A 12133-nucleotide genomic window follows, 5' to 3' on the forward strand; every position below is an offset into this window, starting at 1 on the left:
GCGAGCCGGGAGCCGGGAGCCGGGAGCCGCCGGCCGCCCCGCGCTCCGCCCCCGGCCCGCCCCCCGCGCCTCCGGCACAGCGCCCTCCCCGGCCGGAGGCCGCCCGCGCCCGGAACCGCGCCGCGCGGCGGGAGCTTCGCCAAGTGAGGGCCTGGGGCCGCCGGGGCGTTTGGGGGGGCCTGGGGAAAAAAAAAAAAAAAAAAAAAAAAAAAGGCACGTTCCGGGGCTCATCCTCATTACCCTGCCCGGATATTCGGGGCTGGGCGGGGCCCAGAAATCTACAGGTACACAAGCCAGCTGGGGCCAAGACTTTAACATTTTTCTCTCCGAATAAAATTCTCGCTTAAAATTTAAATTTCTCGTTTAAAATTAAGGTATAAAAATTGAGAAACATGCAAGTACACAGTGAATAGATTCCCTCCACCCTGTCCCTATCAACCAGATGCCCTCCCCCAGACGTTATGCGCATCTCAGAAGATTCTTCACACCAAGGTTTGAGAACCCGGGCGCTGTGACCATCACCTCATAACCTCAAACACTTCACCCACGCTGACAGCTTTCCTTTCCTTTCATCCCCATAAGCTTCACCCCCCCACCCCAAATCCCTACCAAACATCACCCCAACTCTCAGAATCTATAGCAGGAGTATGTTGAGCTTCCGCTGTGAGCCCGGCTTCCTCCTGGGAGCTGGGAGGGAAAACCAAACATAACTCAGAGCCCTCAAGCACAGATAAGCTAGTTGGGGAGGCCCATCACATCCCTGCACAAAATAAGTAGCCAGTATCCCTATTAGTTTCCTTTAAAAAAAAAAAAAAAGATTTATTTATTTATTTGACAGAGAGAGAAGAGAGAAGGAGAAGCGACTCCAGCTGAGCAGGGAGCCTGAAGCTGGGCTGGATCCCAGGACCCGGGGGTCATGACCTGAGCCAAAGGCAGATGCTTAACCCACGGAGCCACCCAGGCGCCCCTGCCTGTTAGTTTCCTTTTGCTGCTATAACAAATCACCACAAATCTAACGGCTTAAAGCAACAAATACTTATTCTCCTGCAGTTCTGCAGGTCAGGGGTCCAACAGTGGGTCTCACTGGGCTAAAATCAAGGCGATGGCAGGCCTGCCCTGCTTCTGGAGGCTGGAGGGGAGAATCTGCTTCCTTGCCTTTTCCAGCTTCTATAACCACCCACATTCCTTGACTCATGGCCCTCTCCCTTCATCTTCAAAGCTAACAATCACTTTACTCTGATCTCTGCTACTGTTGTCACATGTCCACTGATGACTCTGCTGCCTCCTTCTTCCCTCGTAAGGACACTGTGACCAAGAACCTGGATAATCTGGGGCACCTGGGTGGCTCAGTCAGTTAAGCGTCCGACTCTTGGTTTCAGCTCAGGTCATGATCTCAGGTCAGGGTCTTGAGATTAAGCCCTGAATGCGGCTCTGTGCTTGAGATCCTCTCTCCCTGCCCCTCCTGCCTAAGTGCTCTCTTTCTCTCAAATAAATAAATGAATAAATAAACAAATAAAATCTTTAAAAAAAAAAAGAACCTGGATAATCCAAGCTCATTTTTCCACTTCCTTACCTTAATCACATCGGCAAAATCTCCTTTGCCACGTAAAGTAACATATTCACAAATTTTGGAGATTAGGACGTGGACATCTTAGGGAGGCATTATTCTGCCTACCACAACCTTCCAGAATGTAAACTCTATGAATAAGGACTGTGCCACTTTCATTCACATGAACACCTAGAAAAGTGCCTGGCACCTAGTAGCCCCTTAATGAACATTGTTGAATAGGTAAAGGCAGTGAATGAGGTAAGCATTAAATAATGATAAAGGTGATCGTCATTAAAGTCCAGGCAGGACATGATGAATTGCCCAGGGAGTGATATAAACCAGTGTAAACCACACTTGCCTCACTTCAGAATAGTCTGGGAGCTTCTTAAAAAATTAAAGAGGGCATGTACTGCATGGAGCACTGGGTGTTATACGCAAACAATGAATCATGGAACGTTACACCAAAAACTAATGATGTAATGTATGGTGATTAACATAACATAATAAAAAAATAAATAAAAGCTCAATCAAGACAAAAACAAAAACAAAAACAAAACAAACAAAAAAACAGATTCCCATCCATCCATGGCTTATTAAATTTGAATCTTGGAAGTGTATTTTTTATTTTTTTAGAGATTTTATTTATTTGATAGAGAGAGAGAAAGCACAAACAGGGGGAGCTAAAGGCAGAGGGAGAGGGAGAAGCAGGCTCCCCGCTGAGCAGGGAGCCTGACACAGGGCTGGATCCCAGGACCCTGGGATCATGACCTGAGCTGAAGGCAGACGCTTAACCGACTGAGCCACCCAGGTGCCCGGAAGTGTATTTTTTAATAAGAAGTAATTTTCATGTGGTAAGCTCAGCACTCAGCCCTTCTCTGGGAGCCAGTGATGCGGTCAGAGAAGAGAGCGAGCCCCATGGTCCAGAGTACACTGCCACGGATGGCTTCAGCCCTGGCTGGCTGCGTAACACTCCAGGCGGTGGGAACAGCATGTGTGCGGCCCGGAGGGAAGAAATAAAATGGCAGATTTGGGGAAACTGTAAATAGTTTGTGGTCTGTGGGTGGAGTGGTGGGTTTTGAAGTTAGAAATATTCTGAACATAAAGGGCCTTTGTGCTCTGCTAAGGGGAGGGAAGTAAGAGCTCCGTGTTCTAGAAATATGGCCACGGTAATAGCATGAGGACCAGCTGCCTGTGCAAAGACTAGAAGCGGAGAGCTCATTCGGACAAGTCCTTCCCCTCGCTGTGCCTTAGTGGCCTCATCTGCAAAATGGGGACAGCAAGGATATCTTCTTCCAGTGTTGTGACGAGGAGTCGGTGCTTAGAAGAGTGCCTAGCACATAGTAGGTGCTCAGTAAGTATGATTAGCTGCAGCAGTGCAGTACAGAGGTCCTGGCAAGAGATGAGGGGAAGCTGAAAGGTGGGTCCGGCTGCAAGAGTGAGAAGGGAAAAGTGGGAACTGATTCGACAGATACTGAAGCTATTTGAACCTTAAAGGTCATTTAGGAATTCATTATCTGGGCAGACAGAAACGAGGAGGGTGAAAATATTCTGAGTGGACATAGTGGGAGCGTTGGAGAGTAGTGAGCAAATGTGTCACTCCGAAGTATGAGATCGTACAAGAAATTAATGAGAAAAAATTATCTAACTGTAGCTGGCCCAGGTCATACAGAAAGGTTAAAAGCAGGCTGAACCTTCTTCTTTTAAGATTTTATTTGTTTGAGAGAGAGAGAGCGCGAGAGAGAGCACAAGTCAGAGTTGGGGTAGGTGGGGAGACAGAGGGAGAAGCAGGCTTCCCACGGAGCAGGGAGCCCAATGCGTGGCTCTATCCCAGGACCCTGGGATCATGACCTGAGCCAAGGCAGACTGAGCCACCCAGGGGCCCCTGAACCTTACTCTTGATTGTAGAGGTAATATGGAGCTGTTGAAAGATTTTATACTCAGATGGGGTCACCACTTACAGTGTGACCCTAGGCAGGTTCCCATAACTCAACAGAACTTTCTAACTTTCTGCCAAGAAAATACTCTATGTCTCTGCTCTTCAAAATGGTAGCTACTACACACATGTGGCTACTGAATACTTGGTATGTGGCTAGTGTGACTGAGGAGCTGAGTGTTTAATTGTTTTTAATTTTAATTTAAATAGCCACAGGTGGCTAGTGGCTACTGTGATAGCCCAGGAAGCTCTCGGGAGCCCTGTTGCTCTGCTCGTGTAACGGGGAGGGTGATGATGCTTAGTAGGCTTGTTACAACAATTGAGATATATCGATAGACTGCAGTCAGAGCCCTCAACACAGTAATTCAACAAGTTATTTTCGCTGTTCTTAAGATTGTTGCTATTGTCCTCATTGAATAGGAGTAGCAGGACATAAGCCACGTCTTAGGAAGATTATTGAGACTGTGATGTCCAGGTTAGATTCAACGGGAAAAGAAAATTGTAGAAGAGAAAGCAGTCACGAGACTATTTCAGTGGTAAGGTGTGGGATAATTAAGGTCTTATCTGGAGAAAGGCCATGACAATGGGAAAGAATGAAAGTATTCTGTTGTGTTCTGCAAAGCACATGAGTGTGTCCACACTTACACGTCTTCCCACGTTAGCTTCCTTTCCAAGGTGCTTTCAGAGAGCACACTCCCATCCCAACCCAAAACAAGACACCGCTGCCCGCTCCCTCCAACAAGACAGATAGCCACTCTCCCTGCTCACTAATGCTCACCATTAGGGACTCTTCTGGCACATCACCCACTAAATTTGAACTTGGAACCCTTCCCAGTGTCCTTGCAGTGAAACTGATGCCATGGGATTGAGTTCTGAACAACGGAATCAAAGCGGAAGCAATGCGTGCCGTTTCCAGGCTGGACCCACGCAAATCTTCCGTGCACCCTCAATTCCCTATTTCCGTTCTGTCATAATTTGGGAGGCCACATGTTGAAGATGGCGGCACCACATGATGGAAGGAGCTTGGGACCCCTGAATGAATGAATGGAACAAAACCTCTCACTCTGTCCTCATGCAACTGTAACGTGAATGAAAAACATACCTTTGTTGTGCTAAACCACTGAGATTTGCAGGTTGTTTGTTACAGCTAACCTGATTACCCTAAGACACCATCCCTCAACCCATTTCAGGTCATGTAAACATATCCCATGTGGCTAACCCGTCTGAACTATCAATCCCTCAGGAGTCACTTTTAAATTGGGCCCCACCAATATTAAGACACGCTCTAACTCCCACCTGCGGGCATCTTGCCTCCCAAGACATTCCATCCTCACTCCCCCAAAGCAGGAACATTCCAGACACATCTCTCCCCCCACAGCGCGGCATCAAGGATAACCCCACTGAGCTGTACTCGGCTTGCCTGAGTTTATTGGACTTGCCAGGGCTTCCTCCTCTCTGCTCCTTACTCCCCACACAGAGGGATCTCGCATGCCTTCTGGGGCATGTCCTTGTTTACTGTGGCTCCAGCCCCAAACCCCAGCGTCATTCCGGAGTCCTCGCTTTCCTTCCTCCCCACATCCAATTCATTAGCAAGTACAGTGGGGTCTGCCCTGTCCTTCTTCTCCTTCTCCCTGTCACCACCCTTGTCCAGCCCCTGCCCACTGGCAAGGGTCTCCGAACTGGTCTTCCTCTGCTCATCCTTTCCCTTCCAGTCCATTCTCCAGCCAACGGCTGGCACGGTCTTTTAAAGATAACAAGCAGAACATAGTACTCTCCTGCTTAATCCCTTCGTGAGCTTCCCATCTCTCGTGGAGTAAACTGACCGGGGCCTTGCTGGCTCCAGCTATTCTGACCATTCATTCCAATTCCGGCGCACGGGCCTTCTTTCTGTTTCTCGAACGTGCCACACTTGTTCCTGTCCCAGGGATTTTGGACTTCGGGCCTGGAAATCTCTTCTCTGAGTGCCTAGAAGATTGATTCCTCCTCATCGTTCATCAGCTCAGACTCTACTTCCTCAGAGAGGCAATGCTGTCCTCCCTATCTCAAGCACGATCTGCCACCCGGTTTTATGTTTTCATGGCACCTATCACTATGTGAAATTGTGTTTGTTTACCTTTAGCCCCCACTTCTCCTATCCCTTCGGAATATAACCTCCATGAGGGCAGGGGCTTTATGTGATAGGGTCCGACTCCTCTTGGTTTGCCCAGGACTGTCCTGGTTTTACCACTAGAAGTCCCACATCCCAGGAAATCCCTTAGTCTAGGGCAAACCGTGATAGTCACACCATTGCCTGTCTTGATTGCTTCCTCATTCCCAGTACCTAGTCTAAGGCCAGGTGCATAGGGAGGAACTCAATAAAATTTGTACACTAAGTATAACAATGGCTAGCTGTCCATAAAGAATTCTTTGATCCTAGCTCTAGGGGGCAGACTTCTCCAACCTTGTGCCTCTAGGCCCAGCTTCCCGAGGTTGGGCGAAAAATCTCCTGTGCTTGAATTTAGGTGGTGAGTTCCACAAGATTCTCCCCAGAAGTCGCATGGCCCCCTCGCCGACCCCCAGCTCTTGTGGAGTTCGAGGCCGAGGACCCGAATAAGATCACCCCCTCACTCCAGTCCCACCTCCTGCAGCTTCATCTTCCTCCTGAGGCCAGACTGATAGACCAGAGCAGAAACGACTGTTCTAAGAGGGGGAGCAGGTGCCTCACTGAAGGGAGGATCTGGCCCCATCATAAGCGTCCCAGCTGTCCAGGTTGTAGAAAAACATCCTGAGTTGAGGGCTCCCTGGGGGTCACTTCGCCCCCCTGCCCCCCCCGGGCTCCTCCCCAGGGCTGTGGCTGCCTTCTGCCCCTAGAAGGGGATGTCTTTGCTTCTTAGGGTGACAGTGAAACTGCTCAGTCTGCCTTTTCACTGAGACCCCACTTCCTCTGCCTGCCCACTGACAGCCTAGAAGTCCACAGAGTGGGCAGGATGCAGGGTGAGAAGTGCTAAGTGAGCATCGGAGGCAAAGCCAGAGGCAGCAGGTGGGGAGGGGGGGAGTGTGTGTGTGTGTGTGTGTGTGATCACAGCCGCAGTACTGTTTGGGAGGGCAGCATGGGGCCCAGGCCTGCTTGCCTCTCCTGGGGTGTCCTGGTGACCTCCATCTTCTGACCAGAACCCTCCATCACAGGTACCTACTCCAACTCTCCCTTTCCCTGTGGGCTTGCTGTTGGATGAAGAGGGAGGCAGGGAGGGAGGGAAGGAGCGGGGGGAGGGAGAGACTGCTCTTCACCTCCACGTGGAGGTGGACTTACTCCGGAGCTGTGGGGAGTGAGAGACCAGTGGGGCTGAGGGCAGGAGGGGAGGCTGCTGACGTTTCCTGCAGGACAAAGCCTGGCTCAGGGAGGTGCACAGCTTGTCCTGTTGTTTGAGTTTGGTGATTGGATTGATTGAATGAGAAAGTCATCACAGAGGTTTAATCGATACATGTGGGTCCTGCCCTAGTCCAGCTGCAGGGACACTGGGTGAGGTAAAGAGACTAGAAATAAGGCCGTCACCTGTGCTTGGTCCAGAGCATGGGAGAGCATGGGACCCAAGAAAAGTGGCCTGGAGAGTGGCCTCATCTGAGGGTGCTTCCTGGAGGAGGGAGGGGTGGTCTAGAGATGGCCTGCCGCAGGGTGAGGAGTGGAGAGTGGTCAAGAGTGGGTGGAAAGGTACCAGGAAGGAAGGCAGATGTGGGGGAGCCACGAGGGAGGTGAAAAGGACCCAGCAGGAGAGGAGGAAGGTCATTTACCTGCTGAACTCAAGAAACTTCCCTTGAGGACCTTCTGTGCACAAGGCCCTGACTGGGCGGGGCGTGCAGCCTTGGCCGCGCAGAGCCGGGTCTTCGGAGCTCACCTTCTCTCGAAGGAGGAATCACTGACCATAACTAGGAAGTGATTTCATGTTGGCTGCGGTGAGTGCCAGGTGTGTGGCCCCAGTAGGCCTCTGTGGAATGAGAACAGACAAGCTGAGGTGGCCTCTCTACCTGCCCCTGCATCGTGTTTAAGTGGAGGTGACTCTCCATTTCTCCGGAGGTCGGCCTCTAGAGGAGGAGGCATCAAGGCCGAGGGCAGGAAGGACTTCCTGAGGCCCGGGCCTGGGGTGGAGGTCTGAGCAGCTGGTGCTGTCTCCCCGTCCCGGAGCTACAGACTGATACCGGGAGCGGAGGGAGTGACCTACGGCTGTCTCTCTCAGTCAGAACTGCAGACCCCTCTCTTTTCTGTTTTCCTTTCTGGACTCCATCTCTGTAACCTCCTCTGGGCTGTTCCCAGGTCCTCTCAGGAGAGAGGAAATGGGCAGTGGTTCTGGTGCCAGGAAGTCTTTGGACTCTTCAGCTTCTGACCCCAACACTTCCTGACTGGGATTTGGGGGCAGGTTGAGGTCTGCTCTGAGGCTAGGAAGGGGCTTCTCTCCCTGGCCTGCTTGCCTGATTACACACCCTTGTCCCTTCTCAGCCGGTGCTCTAGATCCAGAGAGAATGGGGCATCTCATGAGCAGAGAACGGGGCATCTCACGAGCAGGGCCGGAGCCCTCCTAGGAGCCCTCCCTCGGGCTCCCGCAGCTGCTCCTGCCAGGGGTCTAAAACATGAGGGTCATGTGGGTGCAGAGTCTGAGTCCTGAACAAAGGCCATGGGCCTAGGATGGGCCGGGAGATTGGAGCACTTGAGACTGGGCTTCTGGGAAGGCCGGGAATGGTGGGAGGAGGCAAGGGGGAGGAGGGGGTGGGATGATGAGCCTCAGGGAAAGGCTAGGAGTGGTGTGCGTGGGGTAAAGGCAAGTGTAGGCTGGAAGTTCCGACAGAGCTGCAGGAGTGAGGGAGAAGGAGAGGCGCTCCGAGCTTGACGGACAGTGGCTGCAACTGGCCTGGAGTTGCCACTTCCCAGCACTGATCACTCAAGGTCAGATGCAGAGTGTCCTGGGTATTTGGGATACACACACACACACACACACACACACACACACACACACGAGCGCACAAACACATACACAGCCCTTGAGAAACAAAAGCAGCCCCTTATTTATGCACGTTCATAGAAGAGCACATTTGCCTGCTAGGCAGGCCTGTTCCCTCCCACACAGCTCCAGACCTGCCCCTGCCTTCCCTCCTGCTCTCCCGGCCTCTCCTCGCCCTCCAGCCACCACCGTCACCACCACGGGCCAGCTCAGTGATTGTTTCCTTGCCCCTGTCACACATGACTAGCTTGAGCACCAGCCAGGAGAATGTGCCTCCCGGAAAGTATGGGGTCAGATCCCCACCGGCCCCCAGCCCTGTCCAGCCTTCCCTCCCAGCTGGCTGACCTCCCCCACCTGGAGAAGGCAGGAGCCCGTTGCTCTTCTCCTCCCGTCACTGCTGTCAAAGTGGCCCCTGAGCGCCTGCCTGGGACCTGCTCGTCCTGAGAAGGTTTGGCTCGGTGCTCATTAGCATTCCGGCTCCCTGCCTCTGCCCCCCACCCCAGGAATGGGCAGGGAGGGGAGCCGGGAACTGAACTGGAACCACCCTCAGGGCAAGGTACCTGGGCAAGTACGGGAGGACTTGAAACCTTCCAGGGCCAGGAGGCAGAGCCCCCATGAGGGTACTGGGCTCAAGTTCCTCTCCCTTGTCAATCGGCCCCAGCCCAGGGAGAATCCCAGGATGCTGAGGGAGGCTGCAGCAGGCTGGGGCTCCCAGGCAGAGCCCTTCCAACCTCTGGTCTCCAAGCCGGCCCTTTCCTGCAGTCCCGTAGGCCCATTAGTTAAATCCTCTAACCTCCCACCGTGCATCCCACCAACCAACCTCAGACGACAGAGCTGAGCCTGTGAGCAAAGTCTGCAGCACAGGACGGGAGAACAGAGTAGGTGGCAGGGAAGCAGCGAGGAGGGAGGGAGATGGAACCAGATGCCTCGGAAGCTGGACCACGGGGAGCTGGAAAAGCAGTCCCTCTCCCTCCCCTGGCCCTGGGGTACAGCCCTTGGTGGGCACCAGCTGGTCTCCCACAGTTCCCACTCTTTCCATTTCCACCGCTAAGCTCTACATCACACTGTGCTGGGCAGGGAGGCCTGACCAGATGGGTGTGTTAGGGAGATAAAGACAATTCCACTTGGCCCTGTGCCCGTGCAGCCCGGGGTCTGCTCAGGTCTAGGTTCCTAGTTGAGAGCAGCGCTGCCGGCGCTCGGTATATGCGGCGGAATGACCTGAGGATTGCGCAGCAGGGCACAGGATAGAGTGAGGGGGCAAGGAGGGCGAGGCTGAGAGCAGCAATGGGGAGGCAGTCCCCAAGAGTGGTGGAGTGTGCACTCTGCAGTCCGGCTGCCTGGGTCTGGCTCTACCAAACTCCACTGTGGGGCCGTGGGCAGCTTACTTCACCTCTCTGTGCCTCAGTGTCCTCACTTGCAAGCGGAGAGTGTTCTCTCAGACGAAGTCCATGAAGTGATCTAGCACCCTGCGCATAGCAAGTGCTGGAAGAGGCCAGCCTGGAGCCAGAGCAGTTGCAGCAGGCGTAAGGGCTGAATGTAACAGATTATTCCTCCATCGACTGGGCCAGAGCTGGTGGCATGGCTGATTAGATGTGGGAGGAGACACGGAGGAATCTAGTTGGGGGCTTAGGCAGTGGGAGTAGGGGTGGGGCTCCTGGAGCAGGGAGCAGGCAGGGCGCGGGGAGAGGCAGGGCAGGAGGAGGGAGTCCAGACAACCACCCCCCACCCCCCACCTGTGAGGCACCTGTGAGGATCCAGGAAGCTGTGGGCTCTGAGTGGACAGCTCGGCAGAGAGGCCTCTCCTTACCCATGCACCCTCCTGCATTATTCTTTGGGGGCCTCTGCAGTCCCCTGCCATCTGCCTGAAGGGAATGGGCAGGGCTGGCGGAGAGTTCCTTGTATGGGGAGACTGCGTCAAGGGGCCCTGCCCTTCAGCTTCCATCATCTGCCTCTCCCTTCCCTTCCCTCTGGAGCCTGTGCATCCAGCTGTGGGGGAAATGACTCTGGATAAGGGCGTTTTCCCCTTCATGGGAACTGTTGATGTATTTGAGAGGCAGGATTGCAGAATGGAAAAGCACACAGGACTCCTGACGGCTTGGGTAGAACCCACTGCTCTACGTCTTCCTAGTTAGGGGACCTTGGGTAGGCCATCTAACCTTCTTGTGTCTCAACTTCCTCATCTGTGAAATGGGATGACAATTAGACCTATGTTATAGGATTGCTGTAATGATTAAAAACGTGCATGTATGTAACGAATCAAGAGCAGGGCCTGAGGCAGGGTAACTCTTGTTATTATTTATCGGTCCTAGCACATCTCCAGGCATCCAATGACAGTCAGGGGAGGGTGAAGGTCGCACTGGGGCAGGGCATGATTGTCCTGGGGATGCCTCACCATCTGTCTTGGGATGTCTTCCTCAGACACATTCCCCTTGCCCTCCACCACCTGCAGGCCTCAGCCCTGATTAACCATCTGTTGAGTGGCCATTCTACGAAGCAGCCCTCACTCAGGAATCCCAAGAAGGAAAAACCCAGGCCCATCATCTGCCTGGGAAGTGGGGGGGGGGGGGGGGGGGGGGAGGCAGGAGGCTTTGCCTGCCAGTAATGAGAACGAGACCAGTGGGAGGTCCAATGCCCTGGCTGCCAGGGAACAGGCAATCACCCCAGCCATCTTCTCCGTCTCCCAGGAGAGGGGGAATGAGAAAGAGCCCCGAGAAAAGGAAAGAGTAGTGTTGAGGGAGAACATAGGTGGGGGGAAAGTGGGTCTGAGACACTTCCATTTGCACCGATTTGAAGGGCTTTTTTTGGACCCTTGCACCCCCCACCCCAACCCCTGCACACAGGCTCAATTTCCCTTTCCATAGCTTTCTCCTTCAGGCATAGAGTCCAGATTAGGAGAATGAATATGATGGATACACAATGCAGTACAGCATGGGGGTTAAGTGGAGCCTGGCAACCTGGGTTGAAGCCCCAGCTCATCATTTGCTAGCTATGTGACCTTGGCCAGTCACTTAATACCTCGGGGCCTCAGTTTCCCCATGCATATAAAGTGGGAATAAGGGTAGTGCGGCTTCACAGGGTAACGAGCGGCAGAGATTACATACGTGAAGCACTTGGAACAGTGCCAGGCACGGACAGGCTCTCGTGGTTTGCTGAGAAGTCTGCAGGTATGCAGATGTCCTGCTTCATTTCCCAGCTCCTTTTCCACCTGCCGGAGTAAGGGCAGGTATAAAGACGAAATGGGGAACCTCTTTCTGACCCCACTGCCCGTCCCTTGAAACTCCTCTGTAAGACCTTCTAGATCAGGTCACTAGCCCCAGCAACCTAAAACCTTAACTCCCCTCAACTCTCTTCTGCATGCACCCTTGTGCCCCTAGCCTGTTATTCTTTTCTGCCAACAACTAAGCTGTTCTCGCTTCTTCCAAATTCCCAGAACGTGGGTGGGTGGGTTTGGGCCTGGGGCCAGATTTATTCTCAGGCTCCCCTCCTTCCCTGAAGGGGCATTTCTCAAAATGTGAACCCAGCAGATAACCTTGTGTATTTGCTCAAAACACAGATTTTCCGTTACATGCCAATAGAACTGAATCTGAATTTTGGGGGAGTGGGGAGGATAAAACTTTCATTTTGATAAGCTCCTGGGTGGATTTTTAAATACACATTAAAACTGAGATTTTAATCACCATT

Source organism: Phoca vitulina, unplaced genomic scaffold (assembly GCF_004348235.1).
Source record: "Phoca vitulina isolate PV1807 unplaced genomic scaffold, GSC_HSeal_1.0 scaffold23, whole genome shotgun sequence".
Taxonomy (NCBI): Eukaryota; Metazoa; Chordata; class Mammalia; order Carnivora; family Phocidae; genus Phoca; species Phoca vitulina.